The sequence below is a fragment of the Periplaneta americana genome, chromosome 1, assembly GCF_040183065.1.
Source record: "Periplaneta americana isolate PAMFEO1 chromosome 1, P.americana_PAMFEO1_priV1, whole genome shotgun sequence".
In the NCBI taxonomy this organism is placed as follows: Eukaryota; Metazoa; Arthropoda; class Insecta; order Blattodea; family Blattidae; genus Periplaneta; species Periplaneta americana.
Window position 1 is genome coordinate 129,970,776 of NC_091117.1, and position 22,131 is coordinate 129,992,906.

At 33.9% G+C, this 22,131-nt stretch overlaps 1 protein-coding gene across 5 annotated transcripts in view; it reads right to left on the reverse strand.

The window, feature by feature from the left end:
- Window positions 1-22,131, reverse strand: part of LOC138700920 (uncharacterized) — a 205,283-nt gene that overhangs the window by 41,198 nt on the left and 141,954 nt on the right. Inside the window, exon 1 of one of the 5 annotated variants that reach the window (XM_069827386.1) lies at window positions 692-874. The exons of the other annotated variants lie outside the window; for them this stretch is intronic. The gene's annotated coding sequence lies outside the window, so the exon portion shown is untranslated. Of the gene's footprint in view, window positions 1-691; window positions 875-22,131 lie in introns of those variants that run through there. 5 annotated transcript variants of the gene reach the window in all.

The window sequence follows — 22,131 nt, forward strand, 5'->3', positions numbered from 1 at the left end:
GCATAGAAAATGATCATTTGCGTTAAGAACTCAATTATTGTAGTTTAATTAATTATTTAATTAAATTCATTTTACCTAATATAAAAATGCTATCGTTGTCATTTTAGAAAACAAATGAGAATATGCATGCCACAATTTGCCATATTGATATTAAGGCTCCGAGAAAACTAAGAGAAAAATACATCTACTGTAAGAAAACATAAATAATTCATTCGACATAGGGTGTACCTATTCATTATTTCCTTTTCGAAAACTAATCTATAAAAGAACGAAACGTAGCTACATACATAGCAGGTTCGTATATTCTGCCCGATTCCTATGTTGATGGCATAATTCTCATTTCAGAATATAGGTAACAGAAAACGTATTTGCATATTAAAGTCATTATTTATAACAATAAGCACACATTTTTAACTCTTGAAAAGCATTTACATAAGCATTAAAGTTAAAAAATAAGTATATAAAATAACGAAACAGTGAGATAATAGATGTATTCAGAAATTTGAACATTTGCACTGCAAATCACATGCAAAGAAATAATTCAATTATTTCGATGAAAAATTATTACAATAGACATTTCGATAAGAATACTGTACCTTTTATCACGTGTACTTCTAAATGTGACTGTGAGCATTGGTGCAATCTATTCTGATTTGACAATTACTCTTCAGAGCATCAATTTTTAACTTACCTTCTCCCTTCACGATCAAGTTAACTAATCAGGGAAACATAAAAGATAAATATCAAAATTTTATAAAATTCTTGAAACTATAAAACACTCTCCCTCCTGTTGCTAGTGAAGATATCGGAACACTTCTCGCCTGAAGCCGCACACATGGGAAGTTCACGACTCTGCCGGGTGGGGTATGGTGAGAGAACTAATCTTAGAATCGGGCTGGCCAAATTTAGTCTGGAGCGTTGGCTTCACGATTCTCTAGTCATCGTCCGGCATACCCGTCCGACCCTGGCAATACTTTGAACACAAGTTCAAACACAGGCAATGACCTTCTAATTAACCTTTTCCTTAAAATCATCTAGCAAATTACATCGTGTAATTGTGCTCAAATCCGAAATTATTGATGCAATAAAACATGCGTTACGAACTACTTCACAACTTTAATGAAATACCAACCGGTGTAAAAATTCATTAAATTTGTGTCTTCCAATCTCTCTGTTGAAGACATGTATTGAAACTCTTAATACATGAGATTACATATTAAAATAAGAGATTGGTTAATCTTTGGTCGTTTAAAATGCATAGTAATTTACTTCCCCCTTTTTTGGACCGTATCCACTGCATAACTCTAATTAAAGTGTGTAGTCACACAAGCTGGTACTTTTTAACTTACATTTTGGATCTCTCGCCTATAGGCTATCACTTCGTTAGTCAAAACAGAAGCAAAAAGAGATGCAAGATCTAGGGTCAAGTAGGGCTAATATGATCCAGTAAAAAAAGTCGTGCTAACTTGATACAGACTTTAAAATGTACCAAAGGCTCAGTTTGAAAATGTTTATTTATTTTATTTTAGTAGGTTATTTTACGACGCTTTATCAACATCTTAGGTTATTTAGCGTCTGAATGAATTGAAGGTGATAATGCCGATGAAATGAGTCCGGGGTCCAGCAACGAAAGTTACCCAGCATTTGCTCATATTGAGTTGATGGAAAACCCCGGAAAAACCTCAACCAGGTAATTTGCCCCGACCGGGAATCGAACCCGGGCCACCTGGTTTCGCGGCCAAACGCGCTAACCGTTACTCCATAGATGTGGACGAAAATATTTAAAACTTGTATCATACAGGGACATCATTTTATTTTTACTTCAATTTTTATTGTACCTGAGTTTTTTAATGTACTTCACTCCCACCCTCTCTACTAGTAAACTTACAACGCCCTCCACACAGAACCAAGGCCGCGTATGCAGTACTGAGTTAGTGAGTATAGTAAGTTCCAGAAATATGTTCGCGTTTTCCAGTGACGAAAGAGCTTTCAATATTGAATCATATTTTCGCACAGGTACTGTCGTCCATTTGCCTACGTCGCATCCCGGTTTCCCCCCACCTGCTTCTGTTCGCCCCTCTGTAAAGTCTAGTAGTTGGGCTGTCTTAGCTCTTTTCTGAAAACATTAATTTCTATTAGGAATTGGACGTCTACGTAATATTATACAACTGTTTAAAATAACTTAAATAAAACAGCTTCGTTAAGTAATTAACTGTCACGTGATTCCCCCCCCCCTTTACGATCCTGCGACAAAACACTTGAACGGACAGTAGATAGCATTTCTGAGTAATTTTATCTGTGCGGATCGGGCAGAAGTGAAGATTAAATTTACAGTACGTAAGGTACTCTTTTATAGAGTAGGTACAGAATTATTTCAACATGAGTTACTCGTACGAAGGACGAAACTTGTAATTGGAATTACGTATAATAGTCTGTAGTGCGATAATATGCACGAAAGAACTGAAGCCTGTATCGAAATGAACGGCCACCATTTTAAAAAATGTGTTTAAATATCCGTATTATGATTATTTTTCAATTTAACTTCATTCTCTATATTGTACGTTAATGTGGTGTAACAGTACAATATACACTGCATAATTAATAAGTCCGAATGGATAGCTCAATTCGTGAGTAAAAACACTAAGTGTTAGTACAGTACTGTATTTTGATTAAACAAAAACCTAATGAAAATTATCAAACTCAAAATTGCGATATTTCCTAGTTTGCACAAATGGATGAACTACTTTTCTTCCCTCCTATACCTAGTAAAGTGATTTGTTTGTATTTTACGCCAGTATCATCGAACTCCGGTCTTGGAAGGGGGAGCAAGCGGTGTTTTCGGTTCTAGACCTTTAATCCAAAGATATAGACAGGTTAATATTAAAAATGTTAGTAAAAATAAAATGATGTCCCTGTAGAAGTACATTTTATGCTCTTTAAGGAGCAATATTGAACAAAGTTTAAAAAAAATATATTATCAGCTTCATAAATGTATTGAAAGAAAAGACAGTTTTGTTTCTTGAAAAAACTTTGATGTGATACTCGGTTACTTCCGTTACTGTTCTAGAATGAATAAAGAAGGAATGATTTTTAAATTTTTCTTTTACTCAGAATAGTGTCAGCTTCATTTTTCTCTAAAGAAAAGCCGTGAATGTTGAAAAGTCTAGCAGTAATTAGTGTGTTAACAAGGAGGGCTATTATGATTCGCTAGAAGGGCTATTATTATATTATGTTCACAATGAAAAAAATTGACCAAGTTGATCATTTTTCTAACATAAAGTAATTGATTACCCTTGAGTGGTATTTTATAATCTCTCAGCACTTGAGGGATGTATACTTATTTGTACTTATTTACCTAACAATTTTAGCTTAATAAATAGTCATTATTATTACTGCTAAAATTTAACACAACTTTGGAAAATACAATCATCATTATTTAAAAACGTACTTTAATTTATCATAGAAATACAATCTGTATCATCATTTATATCAATTTATTTCGTTATATACAACAAACTTATTTGGACATACAGAATTTCCTAGCATTGGCAGTAACCGTTAAAGTTTCAGTAAATTGTATACATTTTTATGGGAAAAAAGATCATTACAAAAGTGCTAAATCTTAGTCAATTTTAAGTGATTTCAATCAAATTTTTATGGGTGATACATTAAGCATGTGTATCAGAATAGTCCTCTAGAGGTGTATATCACAATAATCCACGCAGAAGGCAACTATGATACACTGGTTTTGTTTCAATTTTATCCATTATTACATATAAAAATAAATGTAACTCCAAATCCTTCACGTATGTCTACAGTAGCACACGACTTAATTTTTCAAATTTATAAATGCCTTGATAGAAAAATTACATCATAAGATACAGTCCTACTTGAACAGAATTACGTGACGTATGTTCATTAAAGACTATGTTTTCACGAGGAATGACGAACTGCAATAATAAGATGAACGATATGCCGCTAACAAAAGTGTTCTGAAATGACACTTACAGTACCTTCTCACTTTACTTATTATGTAGTAATTAAAATAACTGCTGTATTCAGCAAAGATGTATCAAAATAGTCACGGTCAAATTTTTTCTTTTCCGAGGTCACAAAAATTTTCAATGAAGCAGTTGTTTATAACTCATACTTGAAGGGGTACCCAGCGAATAGGGATTATAAAGAATGGACACTTTGCGTCGGTACCTTTGATGTAGCCGGACTGATTTCAATGACCTTCAAGCCAGTTAGAGCGTGAGATTCTGCTTTCTCCCTAGAGTTGGCGCTGACATCACACCAGCTAGCAATCGACACAGCGGAAATATAACACACATAATTAATACATCTAGGTACATTATGTACTCAAATAAAATAAATTGGATCCATAAAATAATAAATCCATCATTAACTGTAATGTCTAGACTCTAGACTTCCTTTATAATGAGAGTTGAGACGTTGACCCCAACAACAATTAAAATATGTAATGATTTGATAGCACTGAAAATGGAAAAACTCTTATGAGAAGTAAAACCATATACCCTTATTATATTATATACAAATATTAAACGAATTCGATACATAATTTTATAATGTATTATATTATTTTATAATATAATTTATTATACCGGTATCTGAAATATAAAAAATTATTACAACTAGTTTGTCACTAAGAAATAAGGAAAAGCTGTTAACTTGAATTTATTTGAAGCAAAGCGTTACTGGATTATGCATTAAGGTAGGCGGTGTTTGAATCCTGTGTCTCAACTCTATTCTCAATTATTATCTTAGCCTATGCTCGATTACACTAACCTCTAGCGCTTGAAAGTAGAACTAAACGCTGGCGCACAGAGAAACAAAACACAGGAAAATTCGCTCAGTGTCCAAGAAAAATTAAGATCATGGGATGATGAAATTAAGGAGATCATAAAAAATAAAAGCATAGCTTATAGAAAATACCTTCAAACAAAATCCGTCAATGATGAAATAGATTATAAACATAAAAGGGCGATAGCTAACAGAGAAATTAGAAAACGACACAGGCAATCATGGAAAGAGTTTATATCTTTTTTAGAAGCTGACATTTATAAAATGAAACCCAATACATATAAAATTTTAAAATACATGAACAAAGACATAAAGGAATCCGCCATGATAAACCCTTGCCCCAAAATAGAATCATTCCTAGACTTTTACAAAAACTTATGGAACAATCCTACTTTTGATTCAAAATTCTGGGACACAAAAAACGCAGATGAACAATGCATTACAAAAGAAGAACTACAAGAAGCATTAAAGAAGACGAAAAATAGTAAATCACCTGGAGAAGATAACCTAAATTCAGAATTGTATAAATATGCAGGAGATCTATTTCAAGAAAGATTACTAAGATTTCTAAACAGAATATATCTGACTGCCACTTTACCGGAAGAATGGAAAAATAGTGTAATTATTCCCATATATAAAACAGGAGATAAACAAAATGTTGAAAACTATAGAGGGATTAGTATCCTCAACACATGTTATGAGATATTTATGGTAGCAGGATTTAAAAAAAAAAAAAAAAAAAAACATACTGAAACTTTCCTTCTGGAGTGTCAAAATGGCTTTAGAAAAAAAGAATATAGCCTAATTTAATTTAGAAACCCATATAGCTTTTATTGATTTTGTGAAAGCTTTTGATAAAGTCCGAAGAGACTTTTTATTCGACATATTACAAGATAAAAATATCCCAAATTTGCTATTACAAAATATAATAGAAATCTTCACAGACAGCAAAATAAGTGACAAAATAAATAACTGTATATCCGAAAGAAAATTAGTTAATAAGGGAGTTCGACAAGGTTTTCCACAATCGCCAACTTTATTTAATACTTATATAAATGAAATTATTTTAAAATGGAACCAAATCTAAACATCAGGAATCAAAATAACCAGTGCTCTAACATTAAACACCTTACTCTATGCCGATGATCAAGTCATAATTTCCAATTCAGAGGATAATTTACAAAGAGGATTATATACATTAAATAAAATATTGAAAGATTTTGGGATGGAAATTTCAGCACAAAAATCAAAAGTAATGGCATTTTTAGGACAAGACCCAGTCAGAAGTAAGATAATACACAATAACCAATGCCTCGAACAAGTACAAAATTTCAATTATCTGGGTTGTGAAATATCTTATCAAAATGAAAAAGATGTGAACAAGAAAATTACCAAATTTACACAAATTCTAGGAATAATAAACAATACATTAAAAGCTAAATTAGTACAAAAATCTGCAAGAATAAAAATACATAATGCACTAGCATTACCCTCCCTTTTTATACGGAAGCGAGATTTGGACATTAAAGAAAAAAAGACATGAACAGAATCAAAGCAACGGAAATTAAGTTTTTCAGAAGGACAGCAGGATATACTCTTTTAGACCGAAAAAGGAATGAAGAAATTTTAGAACAATTAGAAGTAGTCAGTAGAAGAAAAAATCAGCAGATACAAATTCAATTGGCTAGATCATGTAAGAAGAATGGAAAATTCAAGAGTCCCAAAAATTATGATGCAGTATAAACCTAGAGGACATCGTCGACCAGGAAGACCTTTTAGAAGACTGCTAAATGGGGCCGAAACAGGTCTACAGAGGCCTAATTCGTGAAGGATGATGATGATCCTTATGAATATAATGATGGTAATAATAAAGGTGGTGATGATGATGATAATAATAATAATGATAATAATAATAATAATAATAATAATAATAATAATAATAATAATAATAATAATAATAATAATAATAATAATAATAATAATATACAATCCAGTGCGGTGAAGAGAATATATCTCAAGAACAATATTAGGCCTATATCCTAGATTGCGAGCTATTCTGTATTGTTGTGGAATTTAATCGACTAATCTAATCGATTAATCAATCAATTTCTGTTGTAAGATTAATCGATCAAAAATATTTAATCGAATAATCGAGTCGATTAAAATTAATCGGTTGTAGTTGATATTAATTATTATTTTGTTAATAAAACTCATACTAAAATTCCGACAATATTCCCGGAAATTGCTTACTTAAAAGTACATTAGTATTGATATTTTCTAAATGTAAACCAGGTAGCTTAAGAAAAATCTTTGCACAAACACGTCAGAAAGAGATGGGGATATGACGACAGTGACCTAGTCTACCACTATTGAAAGTTGAAACAGAATGCTGAGGATACTTGCTTTTTTTCGTGTCTGGTGCGAACCCAGATTGTGTGATTCTAAGTAGGCAAGTTTTATTTATCCTTCTTTCAAACACAAAATCGCCGCTTTAAGCACATGCCAGCACGATCCAACTGAGTTACAAGACACAAGAACGCTATGGAGCAGTCTTACCAACGATTTCAAAGAGAAGAAAAATTTCAACTTATACTACAGGAGCTAAAAGCCTTCCAGTTGCTCATATTATTTAACTGCTTATACAGTATTTACTTGAGTTCCCCAATGATGCAGTTCTCAGAAAAAAAAAAAAACGTACTATTGTGCATAATAAAATCAAACTAAAGTGCTAGAAAATATTAATCAGCATCAATAACAATCTTTGAAAAAAAAAAATTGCAAATGCATGAACTTTCTAATGCCAATCTGCAGTTTATAACCCACACTGTAACTACTTCTTTTGAAGACATAAATATTGTGAAAGAAGGGTAAAACTGAGATAAACTGAGGAGTATCCACGGAATGAAATTTGTAATGTTGACGATAACTGAATCCCGTAGAGGGGTCCTCAGCACAGAGCACGCTGGGGCTAGCGTCGCTTAACCGCGGAAAACGCAGTGCACCATGGTGCACTCCGTAGCTGCTAGCGGGTATGCTCTCTCTCTCTCTCCTTGCTGCACAACGGTGCACACGGGACGGCACCGCGTACCCTTTGCACATTTCAGCGAGTGCTAACGACTACTGCCGTAGATTGTAGAAAACATTAGTCCTCCGGGCTTTTTCACGACTAGTATCATTTCAGTAACGCTGGGCATCGAACCCGAGTTCATCCCATGAACTCACGCCCCCTAGCACTCAAGATGATAAAAATAATCCGTGGCACTACAGCCCATGAAGGGTCAAGACCGACCAGCCGGCTGCTGTCCTCACGGCCACATGCTGATAGCACTCAAGATACCAGACATTAAAGTAATACATCAAACAATCATTTTCAGATCATTTTACGAAAACTGCGTAATTTTTTCCTAGTTCTGCAACGTGGTAGACACTATGTCATCTACTTAAAATCGACCTTCATTTATTATTTTCTCAGATATTTACAAGAAGATGAGAGAGCTTCGGATTTCATAATTCAATATGATACAGTCGTCTGTGGTAATTTAGCATTCGTAAATAGATTGTTTTGTTACATTATTTAATCGCTTTATTTTCACATTTGTCAGTAATTTACAAGCTGCAAAGTAAGCTTTACTGAAGCTAATTATTTGATAATGCTCATCGATTCCAGAACTGAAGTTTATGTTACGAAAAGTGTACAGCAACCCCCTCTATTTTGAAACTATTAAAAAAAATAAGTCTAAAACTGACTGCAGACTTGAATCCTTCCTCATATAAATAAAAAGTAGCACGTATCTGAAAAATAGGGATATGACATTGGAAAAAAGAAAAGATCTCGACACACGTGTCATCTTTTCGTCATCAAACCTGTTATAAGAATACCCTTCAATGTAGTGCGACATATCAGATTATTCAAAAGTTTGGAAAATATTGAGATAGACAAAACTTAGTCATACATAAGTTTCTACGTAAAGATTATTATTATTATTATTATTATTAATTTATTTTTTGGTCCTACAGAATACATCTGTTGTGGTAACAATTAATATTAGAGGAGAAAAATTCTCTCCTCGGTGCCGAAGCGAATTTTTCTCTTCTAGTATTAATACATAAGTTTGCAAGACAATAAGAAACCATTTCATTAACAAAAGAATGAGGTTGAATGCCATGAAAACTTGTTTCTAATTTATTATTCTGTTATGCTCAAAGGCGTAACTACCCTGTAGCACTTTCTCTATTGGTCTATGATCATATTCATGAGAAAATATTTTAGAAATATTGTAATGCGTTATAAAAGCGTCGGAAAGGAAGTTGTAATAGTATTAAGTTGTAAATTAAGGGAGAGAAAAGCATGATTTTCCGCGAAGTACATAATTGGATCATAGATTCATCAATCCATCGACTCATTGATTCATTCATCTACGAATTGATTCATTGATTGATTAATTCATTGATTCATTAGTTGATCATTCAATAGATTTATTGATTCATTCATCCAGTCCTGATATTACAGTTGGGTATCTTCAAGGGCAGCAGAGTGCTTCGTGAAAGTACAAGCATTTGAGTTTCAGAGTACTTTTCTTTTTTGTTAATAACACTATCTTCTTAAAAATTAATTATTAATGAAATAATAATGCAGCTCTTTAGAGTAATTAAAAGGCATTATATATTACTGTTTTAGAGATAGCTCATTTTGAATTTAAAATGTAAATATTAGATTAGAATTGAGGCCTATGTACTTATTTGCTCTTCTCTTTAGTAAGTAATTGTAATTTACTTTATTCTTGCATTTCTTTACGCACCAGATTTCATATTCTGCATTACACTTACTTCCTTCGTTGTTACTAGTGTCCACTTATTCATTTATGTATTAATTATGAAGATAAGTGTATTAAAGTGTCCAATCAATAATTTGTAGACCTATATCACGCAAACACTTTTTTTTTAACAAGACAAAGTAAATTTCCTTCAATTATTACTCCGTTTGTGTACTCAGAAAATATCGGTTTCATGTATGATGCGCCTGGTGTTCTATCTGCAAAACGTAAGGGGTAACCGGTTCAAAATCGAATATTCGGTCAATCTTAACTGATGTTCTCTAACCGGTCGAATCTGAACCGGTTGTAAGCACTATTTTGCAGCTCTCTGATGCTGACAACTGTGTTGTTTGAAGCTTGGTTAAAAAAACGCGGCCAGTCACTTTATGTTTCAGTGCCTGTACATCCAACTATAAAGGAAGTTAGATAACTTACTTGTTAGGATTATGAAGAACACCTTTTGTATATCTTCTTGTCTGCCGTTGTGGCTATGTGAATAGCACGTGCGCTCCCCCCAACCAAACGGCCCGAGCGAGGTTCGATTCTCGTCATAGGCATTGAAAGAAATGTATCTTTCATCCATGGGACTGGAAGGTTGTCCGTTGTCTTGTGATTGTTCTGTGATATCTCAGCGGTGGCCCTGCGACATGCCGATCCCATGACTAAGAACGCCAGCATTTGTGAGATGTCTACAATATGGTCCAATGAACCTCACCCTTCCCTACCTGTAGTGGTGTGCAAGTCGATTAAAAGGAAAATTAAGCAGAGTAATAAAGAAAGGAAGAAAATGTATCTTATTATTTGGATCCATACATTATTTAAATGATTTAGGCCTATTCTAAACGATAGTTTTAAAAAGGATAAATTGGAATATCACTCGAAATATGATAAACAACTCAATTGTTGCGAAACGTATAATGGAAAAGTACTACATCATTTTCGTGGCAGTCTTCTGCAATCGCAGATATTACGGATTGGATATAGTAGCCTCCCTCGTAGCTTTTCTACTTGCTTAGAAAGTGATGGGTCTTTAATGAAGAATTGGCCGACTTCGCCTCAACCGCAAACAACTTTACGCCTTTTGGTCTCAAAGGCGATTACAAAGCATTTCCCTCCATCCCTCAACATCAAAGCTCGCCGAGTAGTAAAGTTATAGACTGATGCCAATATTAAAAATTAAAGCGAATGTACTGTTGTAATAGGCACAAGATTTCACTCTTGTATCCCTTTGTTCGAATTTACAGCGAAATTTTAGGTGAATTCGATAATTTTTATTCTAAATTTATTCATAGCAAATAGAGAAGCGACATTTTCTGAAAGTTCTAAGTCCCCAAAAATCTAAAATAGGCTGCGGTCATGATCTTTCATGATACGGCGAAAAAAAAAATCACTGCTGCACTATGTAGGCCTACTACACAATGGAACTGTTTTTTTTTTATTCAACCCTAAATGCATCGAACTTCTACAAAGATGAATGCTCGTGACGGCACAGTGTTTCATAGCCTCAAAGATGACTGATGAGTTAGGAAACGACTTGATGGAGCAAATGAGTGGTAGGTTAAAAAAAAACATTAACATACGACTTACATTGTAATTCATTAATACTGGCCAATTTGTAGGCAGAACATTATGTACATGCGAATGACTGACTGTACTGAGTTTTCATGGAACTATTACATGTACAAAACTTAACAAAACAAGAATCTGAGTGCCGCAGCAGATATTATCAACATAATCTAATTATTGTATTATGCACATCCAGATAATAAGCAATTATTGCAGTTGTGTAGGCGTAAGCTACAATACTTTAGATTTTAAATTTCATTAAGCCTATTAGAAGATTTGAATGAAACGCCTGATAAACTAAAATGATATAGTTCTATCACCACATCGTACCAAAAATAATGTAATTTGAATTTTCGATGTGTAAGCTTACTCTCATTTTCCATTAATTAATTTAAAGTTCATAAGCTAAGCTTTAAAAATTGGTTATATCAATTAGCTGTATATTGCTTTACAAGATATTCCTTCAGCAGTAACGTTCTCAACTGCAAGCACTACTAATGCGTGACGGTTGACCAACTCACAGATGATTTAAACTTGCCTTATACAAGGTGATTCACGACTTTAGAAATCAGTTCTATAGGTCATTTTGAGCACAAAAAGTCATATGAACATGGGTCCGATTTATCATTAGTTTGAAAGTTATTCGTAAAAATCCAAACGCCATACCTACTGTGAATCAGGCTTTGGAGTTGCTTGTATCGTAATACAAACATTGGAACGTAAACTAAACGGAGGGTCGAGCTGTGACGTAAAGTACGGGAGAGAAGGGGAAGATAGGTCTGATGATTATCAGTAGCGCTCAACAAGGACAGCCGTGTCGAGATACGGAACGCACGCGCCATTCACATCCGTGCGGCCAAATGCATTGAAGTGCAAGGAGGAATATTTCAAAATCTGCTTCCAAACGGATGTATGCTTATTATATGATTAATAAAGTATTCTGAATTTTTTTTTTTTATATTTTAAGTGAATAATTCTTAGTTCTGCTCAAAATCACTTCCACTTTCATAGGATTCAATCAGCTGTAACTTCTTAATGGTCTTCATAAAACATTTTATTCTCAAAATGGTCTATAGAACCGATTCCTAAAGCACGGGTCATTAGTCGTGAATCATTCTGTATAGGCCTACCAGTGAGTTGTACCGTGTTAACAAGAATCGATATTAATAAGCTTGTGGTTGTGAAATAAGAATTTAAATCGGGATTATAACAGGATAGCTCCCTCTTTTACTTACCTAAGTAAAAGTGTCACTTTTCCATTACAGGCTTTATGTATTCCACAAGAGTTGAGCTCCATTATCATACTGAAAATTACCATTCCGTTCATAGTTTATTAACTATAAATTCAATCGCGCGCGCACACGCACGCGCACACTCACACGCTCTCTCTCTCTCCCCCTCCCTCCCTCTCTCTCTCTCTTTTACATTAAAGCAGTTACGATTAATTCAAATTATTAATATGCTTTATTTTCTGCATTACATACAAAAGGCATTTTTCATAACCACAAGAACATATGGCTTCATTGTACGATTCGAGTAGATGCACGAAATTTCTCATAAATTAACATGAATGGACTATTCGTATAGTATTTTTCCTTATAATAATATTGTCATTTAAAAGTGATCGAACTGATTAAAATAATTTACGATTTAAGATTATATTAAGATTCTAAAGACATTACTTGCCACATAACCAGCAGCACTTTAGATACAGGCACTTTAAGAAAGCTGTAAAAGAGCATGCTTTTGTGAACATTAGACTATATGTAAGTTATACTGACTCCCAAATGCTTTTTGTGATTCTAATGTGCCTTTTAAATTATTTGTGGCAAGAAACTACAGTATTTCTAAAAGGGAATTTAAAAACTGCAGAAAAGTGAAGTTTTTACAGAAAAATTCAGTCTTTTAATTTTTCTCTACTTCCGTAATGGCTAAAGTTACATTAATTTTGTAAAGAAATTCATATATACCTATATTTTTAAGCCCTAATTTCTTTCTTCTCAAAAATTTTTCAACTGGAGTGTAATTTTGTTATTAAAATATACCACCACCACCACCGCCGCTGCCGCCACCGCCACCACTACCGCCGCCGCCATCGCCATCGCCATCGCTACCGCCATCGCCACCTCTCCGAAACACAGGCGTATGATGAGCGAGATAACATATTGCTTACATGTTGTACAATTTTATCGTTATGTAAGAAACAGTTTTGGAGAAGGAAAAAAACAATGTAAGGTTAACAGCAACTTTCACGCGAATCGCGCTTTTGTGCTAATAATTTTTAATACAGACTAATTTTCAAGTATATTATTTTCGATTGAAATAACTCTAACACACTGCTTCGGACAAAGTCTGATAAACGGAAAATTGAAACGTTAAATTGGGTTTCCTGAGATCGGTAGCTCGATTCAATCTAAGAAAGAGAGACAAAGAAAGGAGTAAAGATATCAAGAATGATTTATTTTCTTTCTTATTCTGTTTTACCTCCCATTCTATCAGACTTACACAACACTGCGGGTAGGGAGGACGATTCATTTGATCTCACAAATGCGGGTCTCTTTGGACATCGGTTCGGCATGACGCAGGCACCGTTGAGACATACAGGACAATCGCAAGACAACGGACAAAGACTCAGTCCTGTTGATGGAAGATAAAGTTCTTACATTGCCCATGCCGGGAATCGAACCTCGGACCATTTGGTTGGGAAGCGCATGCATTATCCACAGAGCCACGATGGCGGACAGGGAAGATTTACAAAAAATATATAATCTAAAATATGAAAAGATAGAGAAAAATAAAGCTAAATAGTTCAGCACACTGACACAAAGAATGGCCGAGAATCGCATCTAAAACAGTAAATTACTTATTATAGATTTGTGAGAGAAAGAAACGTAGGCCCATACCTTGATGGTGATGATGAAGACTAAATAGAAACAAAATCCTTCGAACTGTTTAGATGCAATGGCTATACAAACTACAAATAGCGTTTGAAAAATCATGCCGAAAACGACTTTTCTGGTATAGGGGGTACTAAAAAAAAGTTTCCGAAATCTATAAATAGATTTTCACAATATCAGAAAAAAAAACTATATAAACATCAGCGAAAATGAACGGAAGTAAAAAATTAATGCAAATGTCCATTACGTGTAACAGTGAATAAAAAAAATTAATTCGTATTTAATTTCTAATGCACTCAGCCTTGTCAAAATGCCCCTCGCTTGTGTACAGCAAGGTGTCATGCTTTCATTTAAGACGACATAGGGCATTACATTAATCATAATGTACATTCGTGCCCTGCGTTAAAAAGATAATTAGCATGAATTCCATTAAGTGGGAAGCAAAGCTTAAGGTGCGTTTCGACAAGTAAAAGAACTCTGTCGCTGAATGAGAGCGTTCAAGGCAAGATATACCTGCCATTTCTCTTATTCGTCAAAATTTGTAGGCATGAGGGGAAGGCGTGTGCATTTGTCAGATCCTTCATCTGCAATTCATACCGTCCATACATCCGTGCCCAAGAGACATCAAACTCGTAACTTGACTCCATGAAGACCCTTCCTCCTTAAGTAGGGTAAAGTTGCCTAACTCCGTGATACCCCTAATCCGTGATACTTTTTAAAAATTGAATGTCAGTCAAAGTTTTGCCGTTCGAACATAGCGCCAGACATCTTTCTCGAAACAGTACCAGTTTCGCATACTTTTGAGACATCGGTGAACTTCCTAGCAAGATACCAAATCCCATAACATTCAGTGAAAAATATGTATCACGAAATTAGGCAACTTTACACTATAACATGCACTACATTTGGCAGAATTAGGACAACGCCCTAATCCATAACAGCAAAAATGAAACTGATAAAGCACTTTCATTGTTAGAAAGTTCCTAAATAACTCGGTTTTTTCAAATGCTTCATTCCCCATTGCAGTCAGATTAAAATTCACCTCATTGTGCAACGAATAGGATATTTCTGATTTCAGTAGGTGGGGAGGAGAGAGAGACAAAGTAAGAACGCCGCGAACGTATTCAATACCTACAGTATGTGCTGCTGGACACGAATTGTCGTATTCAAGGAAGTGATGACGTGGCTTTCACGTGAAGAGGCTTGCCCAATGATATTTCGATGTTTTCTTGCTGGCCACAACACGCGTAGACGCTGAGTAAGTGCAACCTTGCCAACAGTATAATTGTCGTGTCGTCACTTTTTAAAATAACTTTTTTTTTTAACTGCAACATCACGCTGGGAGTATCTTATGGTCAATGACCAGGGCTTGGAAAAAAAAAAAGGGCCGCATCGTTCGTAATACATTACGAATTAATCACTATATTGAAGATTAATACTGATATTTCGGAATTTGTATTATTGTTGTTATTACTATTACTATTATTATTATTATTATTATTATTATTATTATTATTATTATTATTATTATTATTATCATCATTACGGAATAGAAAACGAAATCCGTTTCAGCAGTGTAAGGAAAAAAAAAAGGTTGACACTAACGGACAAAGAGGCAGCTTGCCATAAATAAATAAATAAATAAATAAATAAATAAATAAATAAATAAATAAATAAATAAATAAATAAATAAATAAATAAAAAATAAATGTACTTAATAAAACAAAAAGATCGGAATTAGAAATACTGAATACGAATATTGTGACTAAAGGCTCATTCACAATGAAAATTAAACATAACGTAAGCGTTAACTTAAGAATGTAAACGTTACGGTAAAATCAAGAAGTCATACCATCATTCACGATGGGAACATAAATATAACAGCAAACATACTTGGTAACCATGGAAACATAACAACGACGCCATTTCCTCATATTCTGTTGTATACTTCAGCGCTCCACGATTGTGTTCTGTTTGCAAATCACGTAAGCATAAGCATGAAAGTTTGGAGTTTGCAAACTTTCATGTTAACGTTTTACGGTAATGCTTATGTCAATGCTTATGTGAATCATTGTGAATGATCCCATTTGGTAGCCTGGGCGCAAACTTCTGTGTTTATGTTACGGTTATGTTTAATTTTCATTGTGAATGGGCCTTAAGTCTCGAAATCCATTTCCTTTGCAACACCACAGTATATTCTCTTTGCAAAGCGCAATGGGAAAGTAACAATTGGGTAAATGAGGAAAAAAGTGAATGATGTGCTAGAAACATTTCCGTATAACAAACTCTGGAAATTTTGATGTAAAGAAGAAATGCAACAAACGTGCCTAGAAACGTGACTAAATTCATTTGTCATGTGTTAATTATAATACATACTTATTAATACGATAAAAACACTCCATATTTACATAGATTTAACACATTTACACAAGACGAGTAAATAATTCTATCTAGGAATAAATCATACTTAGTAAGCAAACAATTGCTAGACGTGGCGTCGAAAGCTGTCATTACTTTACCAAGACCTTCACATGTGCGTTTGTCTCCGTGTTTTGAACGGATCGTCTGCTATATTAAATCTATTTGGGGGAGGGGCTTCTTCTGTAAAATACGTCTCCATGATCTACCGTAAGATTTAACAAAGCATTTCTTAATACAAGTAAAATAATATTTTTTTTAGATCGTGTACTTGAATCTGAGTGACGTTACTTTCTTTACAATTTGGACAATCGATGTGGATACTATTTTTTTTAATTGTAAAACTAAACTTACCTATCATACTTTGGCGTAAATTAACTTTCATTATGATATAAAATTTATTATTTCGGAAATAAAATATGCAAAGGACACGCGATAACTCCATTGAACACCATTACAAAACAAATTGAAATTTGGAAGTGTAAATTTGGAAGTGTAGAAAAATAAAAAAACTGTGTAAAGTAAATATTAATACTACTTTTTGTATAATAATGCAGGAAAGAGGATCAGAATAGATACTTATAAAAATATATTTTTATCGTATTGACGGGTGTTTTATAACAGCACTAGTGTTGAGAGATACACGCATCAAATGTGAGTAGGCATACCTACATATATTTTTTACATTATTATTGAAATGTTACTACATATACAATTTTTGGCAATTAAAATATGAACTTAAATACTTTTTACATAATTCATTATATTTTTAACGTTTTGACGAGTGTTTTATTAATAGCACTAGTATTCAAAGATATACGCGTCAAACGTAAGTACCTACATATTTTTTTCATTATTGTTGAAATGCTACTGCTATACAATTTTTGGCAATTAAAATATGAACTTACAAAGATTTTTACATAATTAATTTTAAGTCATAATATTATTTCCTAATAACAAACGAAAAACTTCTATACATTTTATAAAATGATTATATTGAATTTTTCCTTTCAGTGTTTCTCCATCCCTTCTTTTTTTAGAAATTTTGATTTCAACACAATAGACAGGTGGCGGCACTGCCATGGTCTGGTATCAACACAACATCGTATCTTCACCAAGGATAACACAGGACACATCAAAGTCTGAGGCTCCACGTATCGTATAGAGTTACAAACATGTCAAACAACTTCAATATAGGTACAACACGTTTACACATATTTTATTTTCAACCGACAGTTTTCCTAAATTTAAGTTTTCACTTTTTGTTAAATGTACAGCCAACATTTTGCTGCGTATTTTGTAAAATGGCTTTACTCAACCAAGTATATGTGACATTAAAATCTGGATATATTCCAGGTTATTTCAAGACAACGGCGAATACACGCTACTGTTTCCACTGCTATTTTTCATTGGCTAGAAACGCACATTTTACACGATTACAAGTATTGTCTATCACGATCAGTAGGCTTACATCCAAAAAACATTAATATTACATTGTAGCACAACTAACAACGAGATGATATGCTTCCGGGATTTCGGATTTTAATGCTGTTTCGCATGAAAGTTAAGGCTGGTTCACAATAAACTGGGAACAGAAACGACAACGAGAGCGAGAACGAAAATATTATTAAAATAAATGTGTTTAAATGTGAGTATTCACAATTAACGAGAAGATTGCCAGAGCCCGGGAACATTTAAATACATTTATTTTAATATTTCCGTTCTCGTTCCCGGTTTATTGTGGACAAGCCTTGAATAATTTAGATAGAATAAATAAATTTAAAGTTACCAAATTAGTGATAACGAAAAGTTGCGATCTGTCGCCTTCTTTCTATATGTGCATAACATACGTATAATATTCTCTCTTCCGCCAGATTGTAGTGTAGCTTAGGACAAAGATGTGAAAGTGTTAATGAGGATGTCATAAGTTCAAGATTCTTTTAGTTTACATTCTTTTCTTTCTTAAAATGTTACTCCACTTTCTCAATTATCAGTCCAAGTTATTTATGGACGATTAACTCGTATGCTTAACGAAACATATGAAATATATTGTTTTTTTTTTTTTTTTTTTTTTTTTTTACTGTTCCTATTCAAAAGATATGTTTGTATAGTATGGAGGGAGGAAAGATGGCATTGAAATTTTCACCACTCTACAATCACGTGTTTTCTATTTTCAGAGAAGTTTCAGTTTTCATTATAGAAGGACTACTTTCACGTCGGTATTATAATAAAAAAAAAACGAAATGGATATGAAGATGAATTATTACGAAATGTGTTGAGACATAATGTATCAGAGGATTAAAGCTATAAAGCTGCAGATCCATGTAATGAAGTATCCCAATTCAGATCCTCAATATAACGGCCTTCTTAAACTACAGAGATATTTAGAAATGACGTAATGAAAAAAAAAAACAGATGATCAAAAAAATGAAATCCCAATGGCAGGAAAAATCGAAGAGCTTTGAAAAATTCTTCCTACTATTAATTTGTCCACCATAAATCTAATTATACCTACAGAGGATTGAAATCTGGTCCCTTTCGTCAGAAGATACCAGAAAACTTGAGCTTTTTATGGTTTATACCTTCATGGTGCACATCTTCGGAGGTTAGTCCGACATGGAGAAGTCGCTAACGAGAAATGCAATATTTTAATATTAAATCCACATCACGTTATAAACTTAAAAAGCAGACTTCATCACACTGCGGTTTATACATAGACGACAGTTTTGTGATTTGCTTTCTTTCCACTTTCCTCCCGTATTATTTAATTATTTTTCATTGTTATCACTAGAGCCCGGATCTTTAGGCATTTATTTTCGTTAAAATAGGCAGGGATATAGGCACTAAAACAGTAAAAATAGGCAGTGAAACAGGCATTTATTATTCATGAAAACAGACAAAAATAGACAAATACTTGATAATTAATAAACTATCCCATACGGTACCCACTTTCCTTGGTTACATGTCACAACAAGATGCTTTTTTAAGTTGTCAACTGTCATAGTGAACCGCCTGTCAGAGAGAACGTTTCTCATGGTGGAAAAAGATCTTTCTACCTCTATACTATATACTAAAGTGAATGGAGCAAACTTGAAACAACTTATTTCAGAAGGACTGTCTCCACTTTCTTTCAGAGCTGGAGAAAAACCGACTGTGTATTGTCTCAAAAAGAGGGGTGTGAGAAGGGATTAAGACTTCAAAGGACGTGTGACTTGTGCGTGCAAGCGACAACAGTAACGGGACCTGGAGACTTGCTTTTAATATTTCCTCCAACCCATTTCTTTCGCTGGTAAACCCCGAAGTGACCTGAGCACTGAGGCATGGATGAATATATAATAGGATGCGAAACTTACTGAGTTTCCCGTAACACATACTAGAGGCGCTGTTGTAGAAAATTGATCTTCCTGCCACCTGTTGGGGGAAAGGGCGTTATTACATCAAGCAGCGCACCAAGTAGCGAAAAGAGTAATTACTCCATGCATTTAGCACCGCACCTGGTGACGAAAATGTTAAACTGCGCAGAAAGTATTCCCTCCCACTCTCATCGATATTCAAAACTAACCCAATTTAAAATAAAACATTTACATTTTTATTCCTCACAGCATCTTCTACTGAAAATTCTTACCGGAGCCAACAGGAGGATAAAAGAGACGATCTATTTTACACTACCCAATTAAAATATAACCAGACAGAGACAAAAATAAAGCAAAAAAGGTTAGATATTTGGGATTGTATTCTTTGGGTATTTAATGTACAGAGCAATGGAAAAGTCTGCAAGAACTACTTAGATAGTTCAATTTATTATATTACTATTACTTTACAATACATTCAACAACACTATTTTTACAACGTCCATAAGCCAAAGACGTTTTATAGTTTAACCTAGACTCACTACGAGCGCTGTTCCTCGACCAAAAATTGAACACTTTCGCGCATCTCCATCTTGAGGGTGAGTGTCATGTGACTACAATATGTTTACATCACGACTCCGCCTAATTTGAAATAACATAGAAGGTTATTCAATATTATTGAATGTGTTAGGAGTAAGTGCGTATTAATTTAATCAGTAGTGTGTGTGTATAGTGTTTATATAATTTAAATGAATCGTTCTCCTGTGATATACGTCAAATCACAGTGTAGGTCTACTACCGGTTCTGTCCTACATATGAGGGCTATACAAATAGTAGTATTTAATCATATTTCTTTGTTATAAGTGAAACCATCGTGTGCTCTTGTGCTGCATACAACTGTACAAATAGTGTTCTTTTATCATTTATTTTCATCGTACTCCTATATAAATTCCGTAAGTGGAATCATGGTGCATAGTTGTGCCGCATACAACTGTACGAATCGACGTAAGAAGGATTCGGAAATTTCTTTTCACAAGTAAGTTAGTTACATATATTGTATTAGGATATTGTAAAATGACTGAGAACATTAGTACATATTTATTGTGTTAATAGAAGAGAATGTTTTATAGGAGTAAGCGCAAACTTTTTAGGTTTCCATTGCAAAAGCCTGAGCTTCTCAGTAAATGGTTATCTGCTGTTAAACGCGATAAATTTATAGCCTACCATCAATTCACCACCAGTATTGCTTTGCACAAGAAGATAGTTACACAGCATCTCTCTAAATCATTTTTATTTTTGAATCAATAAGTGAGTCCAAATAAATCTGGTTAAGTATTTTCATACTATCTAGATACGGCCAAGTTACAATATTTTGACATTCTTGCACATATTCGATTTAATAATAACAGTTGATCCATATCCTTGTTTCTTGAAATATTTATTATTAGGCCTAAGCAAAATACACACAGTGTGCAAGATTAAGTTAATGTCCTAACTCGATTAATTAAATATTTCAGGAACTCCATCGGTACAGATTTGATGAATTGTGTAAATATGAATAGGCCTAATCACGAAGACAAGAATTTTTATTTGACAGTTTTAGCATAACAGCTTAATATTTGTTGTTCACAAAGATGACGATTACTGACTGACAGTTCCAGTTTCTTCAATTATATGCTGTTGTAGACTACTATAGGATTGCAGGTGATTACGTTTCACTGTTTATATTTGTTTTTATCCTTGTTACTCTTTTAGTTTATATTTGGTTGTTTTTTATGGTATAGTAATAAATCTTAGTGTCTTTCGCGGTTGCGTTCTATCAGCATTACTTTTCATCCGCTATTTTCACGACCGCAAGATGCACACAATGTGCAAGATTAGTTAATGTTCTCACTCGGTTATTGAAATATATTTCAGGAAGCCCATCCTACGGATATGATGAATTATGTAAATATAAATACCCCCAAATGACAAAGACGACGAAGATAGTTGACTGACAGTTGCAGGATTAATATCTTTGATTGTTTGATGTTATACCACAAGAATGCAAGTAATTACGTTTTATGATTTATATTTGTCTTTATCCTTGTTACTCTTAGGCTCATGTTTGGTTATTTTTATGTTGTATAGTAATAAATCTTAGTTTGTTTTACGATTGCGTTCTATCAGCATTGCTTTCCGTCCGCCTCAAGATGGCGGCGAGCGATCGCTTCAATTTGGGTCCAGTCGTATCTTCTGCGCAGCCGGCAGTGTGGGGACTTG